This window comes from Epargyreus clarus, unplaced genomic scaffold (assembly GCF_041222505.1).
Source record: "Epargyreus clarus isolate Ecla_fem2 unplaced genomic scaffold, WU_Ecla_fem_2.2 ptg000016l, whole genome shotgun sequence".
Taxonomy (NCBI): domain Eukaryota; kingdom Metazoa; phylum Arthropoda; class Insecta; order Lepidoptera; family Hesperiidae; genus Epargyreus; species Epargyreus clarus.
Genome location: NW_027332224.1, coordinates 4,965,001 through 4,970,000, shown reverse-complemented (window position 1 = coordinate 4,970,000; position 5,000 = coordinate 4,965,001). Strand labels below are relative to the sequence as shown.

General features: G+C 53.3%; 3 non-coding genes across 3 annotated transcripts in view; all 3 read left to right on the top strand.

Moving 5' to 3' along the window:
* The first annotated feature begins 906 nt into the window (after window positions 1-906).
* Window positions 907-2,809, top strand: LOC140748820 (small subunit ribosomal RNA). Its single transcript, XR_012102986.1, has one exon. It is a non-coding gene; the product is annotated as a small subunit ribosomal RNA (ribosomal RNA).
* A 459-nt stretch (window positions 2,810-3,268) lies between these two features.
* On the top strand, window positions 3,269-3,425 carry LOC140748822 (5.8S ribosomal RNA). The gene has a single exon (XR_012102988.1). It is a non-coding gene; the product is annotated as a 5.8S ribosomal RNA (ribosomal RNA).
* Window positions 3,426-3,857: 432 nt separating this feature from the next.
* The window catches only part of LOC140748827 (large subunit ribosomal RNA), a 3,931-nt gene continuing 2,788 nt past the window's right edge, over window positions 3,858-5,000 (top strand). The window contains exon 1 of the ribosomal RNA XR_012102993.1: window positions 3,858-5,000. This exon is cut by the window's right edge and continues 2,788 nt beyond it. This is a non-coding gene — a ribosomal RNA (large subunit ribosomal RNA).

Here is a 5,000-nt window from a genome sequence, read left to right as displayed (position 1 = left end):
AACCCCCGCACCCCCCCGGGGTTAGCCCACCACCACCGACAACCATCGTCCCCCCACCGGACCGAACCACCGACGGACTTTCATATATGTTCATATGTTGTCGCTCCGTCTGCCACGCGTCATAACAGGAGCGCCGCATACACATGGGGCGGGCGACGTGTAGTGCGTTGTCGGCGCGGTGAGACTGAACGGGCGGCGGATAACTGCCGCCGACTGACACAGACTGACCGACATCGACAACGGACTGCATGCCGCATACAAGAGTTCGTTCGATGGTTTCACGCGTAGTGTGCGCACTCTCGTGTTGTTGGTGGTGTTTCGAGTGGATTTTGTGTCGAACTTTACAATTCGTCGCGATGTCACGATTCACACAACAACACGCGCTTCCACGTTGCGCCGTGGGACTTTTCGAACGTTGAACATTTTATTGAACAGTGCGGATCGACCGATGCGATTGTTTAAACTCGTCTCGGTTCACGTATCGATCCTACAAATGAATTGCACGTCGCCTATGGCGACGGTCCTCTGTAAGGCGCTTTAAACATTAACGCCAAGGACGACGTCTCTCAAACACCGGGCTGAATCTATTTTCAGTGTTCGCGTTTGTGTTAAAAGATAATAATTAAACGTGAATCTTAAATTGTCTCGCCGTGAACCATCCAATTCGGAGTTGCGCTATTAGTAAATCGCGCGCACACTCTCTCGTTGGATCGTTGCGACAATCGGATGAGATACTCCGTTGACGCTGCACGAACCATCGAAAACAAAGAGCGTACAATATGAAAACGTACGACGAGTTCAAAAACGAAACATCATTCGACGCGGACGCGCCCGCGACCGCGTCGATATGTGTCGTGTTCTCGTCCGAGCGACGACGGCTACATTCGTCCGCGAGTGACTGTCAGCTCCCTGGTTGATCCTGCCAGTAGTTATATGCTTGTCTCAAAGATTAAGCCATGCATGTCTCAGTGCAAGCCGTATTAAGGCGATACCGCGAATGGCTCAATATATCAGTTTTGGTTCCTTAGATCTTACTCAGTTACTTGGATAACTGTGGTAATTCTAGAGCTAATACATGCAATCAGAACTCTGACCAGTGATGGGATGAGTGCTTTTATTAGATCAAAACCAATCGACGGAGGGCCTCGCGTCCGAAGTCGTTAATTTTGATGAATCTGGATAACTTTTGCCGATCGCATGGTCCAGTACCGGCGACGCATCTTTCAAATGTCTGCCTTATCAACTTTCGATGGTAGTTTCTGCGACTACCATGGTTGTCACGGGTAACGGGGAATCAGGGTTCGATTCCGGAGAGGGAGCCTGAGAAACGGCTACCACATCCAAGGAAGGCAGCAGGCGCGCAAATTACCCACTCCCGGCACGGGGAGGTAGTGACGAAAAATAACGATACGGGACTCTTACGAGGCCTCGTAATCGGAATGAGTACACTTTAAATATTTTAACGAGGAACAATTGGAGGGCAAGTCTGGTGCCAGCAGCCGCGGTAATTCCAGCTCCAATAGCGTATACTAAAATTGTTGCGGTTAAAAAGCTCGTAGTTGCATTTGTGCGCCGCGCTGTCGGTGCACCGCATCCGCGGTGATACTGACACGTTTGCGGAGCATATCGTCGGTGAGCCGGCGGTAAAACGCCGGTTCAATATCAAAATCCTATCGCGGTGCTCTTCAGTGAGTGTCGAGATGGGCCGACAATTTTACTTTGAACAAATTAGAGTGCTCAAAGCGGGCTCAAAATGCTGCTTGAATATTTCGTGCATGGAATAATAGAATATGATCTCGGTTCTATTTTGTTGGTTTTCAGAACTCCGAGGTAATGATTAATAGGGATAACTGGGGGCATTCGTATTGCGACGTTAGAGGTGAAATTCTTGGATCGTCGCAAGACGAACATCAGCGAAAGCATTTGCCAAAGGTGTTTTCATCAATCAAGAACGAAAGTTAGAGGTTCGAAGGCGATTAGATACCGCCCTAGTTCTAACCGTAAATATGTCATCTAGCGATCCGCCGACGTTACTACAATGGCTCGGCGGGCAGCTTCCGGGAAACCAAAGATTTTGGACTCCGGGGGGAGTATGGTTGCAAAGCTGAAACTTAAAGGAATTGACGGAAGGGCACCACCAGGAGTGGAGCCTGCGGCTTAATTTGACTCAACACGGGAAATCTCACCAGGCCCGGACACCGGAAGGATTGACAGATTAACAGCTCTTTCTTGATTCGGTGGGTGGTGGTGCATGGCCGTTCTTAGTTGGTGGAGCGATTTGTCTGGTTAATTCCGGTAACGAACGAGACTCTAGCCTGCTAAATAGGCGTCGCCATTTAGGTGTGCTCGACTTCGGTCGTGCAACTCACTGGCGACGTATTAAAATTCTTCTTAGAGGGACCGGCGGCTTCGAGCCACACGAGATTGAGCAATAACAGGTCTGTGATGCCCTTAGATGTCCTGGGCCGCACGCGCGCTACACTGAAGGAATCAGCATGTTCTCCCAGGCCTAGAGGCCCGGGCAACCCGTTGAAACTCCTTCGTGCTGGGGATTGGGGTTTGCAATTATCCCCCATAAACGAGGAATTCCTAGTAAGCGCGAGTCATAAGCTCGCGTTGATTACGTCCCTGCCCTTTGTACACACCGCCCGTCGCTACTACCGATTGAATGATTTAGTGAGGTCTTCGGACCGACACGCGGTGGCTTCGCGGCCGTCGGCGTTGCTGGGAAGTTGACCAAACTTGATCATTTAGAGGAAGTAAAAGTCGTAACAAGGTTTCCGTAGGGGAACCTGCGGAAGGATCATTAACGTGTGTCACGACGCGTTCGCGCTCGTAATACGCAGACATTAATCCACACCATACCCATCCGTCCGTCCGTCCGTCCATATTATGGACGGATGGATGGATGGATCCGCCGTGCTCACCGATGTCGGCGATGGCGTATCGTACAGTCGTAGCGCTCGGGCGATTGTGTCCTCCGTTGCGACAAGGTCGTACGTCGTCGCTGGCGTCGCGCGCTCCCGCCGTCTCGGACGCAGAAAGGTAAAAATCCGCGCCCCGAGTCCGTGACAACGTGGAGTGCGCAGCGTGAGCGCGCGCGTGTACCGATAGCGGTTTTTTGGAGTAGCGCTAAGGCGTTAGCTCGCCGCGCGCGTTCTGAAAAGGTAACCACTTTAATGCACATTCATTCGAACGTGCATGTGACAAACGTTGAACGCACAAAAATGGTATTGCATTATCTTTAATTAGATATATGCGAAACAATTACCCTGGACGGTGGATCACTTGGCTCGCGGGTCGATGAAGAACGCAGTTAACTGCGCGTCATAGTGTGAACTGCAGGACACATTTGAACATCGACATTTCGAACGCACATTGCGGTCCGTGGAGAAACATCCAGGACCACTCCTGTCTGAGGGCCGGCTGTATAAAAACAAATATCACACTGTTCATTCGCACCGTTTGAACACTTGACGGTTCCGCGCGTTGCGCCACGGCGAGTCGCGTCGGTCCGTTTAAAAATTGTTTATCGCGTGCAAAATTGCGCGTACGCTTTGCGTCGTTCAAAGCGCGCCCGGAGCCCACCCGGAAAGCTCTATGCGACCCTTCGGTGTGCGATATGCGCTGCGTGCGTGTTGAGCGCTAAGAGGGCGAGCTGAAAGGCCGACGGGGTGTGCCTCCGCGTGTGCGCCGCGACGCGTTAGCGACGCGCGCTTTTCGGCGCGTCGTAGGCGGACTCGACGTCCGAAGTGCGTTTCGACGCCGTCGTCGCTGTCGCGCGTTTGTCGCGCGCACGGCGTACGTACGGCGTCGTATCGCTGACGGATATCGCGTCTGCCTCCATTTTTTATCGTTGGCCTCAGATCAGGGAGGATCACCCGCCGAATTTAAGCATATTAGTAAGCGGAGGAAAAGAAACTAACAAGGATTTCCTTAGTAGCGGCGAGCGAACAGGAAATAGCCCAGCACTGAATCCCGCGGTCGTACCGGTCGCGGGAGATGTGGTGTTCGGGAGGTTCCGTTTTCTCGCGGTCGTCACTCCTGTCCAAGTTCGTCTTGAACGGGGCCGTTTTCCCGTAGAGGGTGCCAGGCCCGTAGCGACGGAGCGCGTCCGCGAGAGGGACTCTCCTCAGAGTCGGGTTGCTTGAGAGTGCAGCCCTAAGTGGGTGGTAAACTCCATCTAAGGCTAAATATTACCGCGAGACCGATAGCGAACAAGTACCGTGAGGGAAAGTTGAAAAGAACTTTGAAGAGAGAGTTCAAGAGTACGTGAAACCGTTCAGGGGTAAACCTGCGAAACTCGAATGAACGAACGGAGAGATTCATCGTCATTCCGCGGCGTACGTGCGCGCGCCTCGATGTCGTCGGTTTCGATCGTGCGACACGGGTCGCGCACGTCGACGTCCGCGGACGGCGTGCACTTCTCTCTTAGTAATACATCGCGACCCGTTCGGAGTCGGCCTAAGCTTCGTCCCGGAGTCCAGTCGTCCAACGCAAGACGGACGGTTGGACGGTGGCGTTCGCCGGCCGGCTGTACCGGACGGTATTCAAACATTGTACGAATCGCGCACGCGTTAACGCGCGTCCGGCCCGACGCAAGATAACGTCGTCATCGACGTCCTGCCCGTGTGCGGACGTTGGTGCGGCGCGTCTGTTGTCGCAGCCGTGCTGTCTCGGACAGTGCGCGTCTCTGTCAGCGATGATTCAGTTTCGGGCACTCGCAGGACCCGTCTTGAAACACGGACCAAGGAGTCTAGCATGTGTGCTAGTCATTGAGACTATACATAAAACTGAAAGGCGCAACGAAAGTGAAGGCGTGCGCTTGTCGCGCGCTCAGGGAGGATGGAGCGTCGGTCTTGATCGATCTCTCGCACTCCCGAGGCGTCTCGTTTCCAATCCGTGAATGCAGGCGCGCTCTGAGCACAGATGCTGGGACCCGAAAGATGGTGAACTATGCCTGGTCAGGTCGAAGTCAGGGGAAACCCTGATGGAGGACC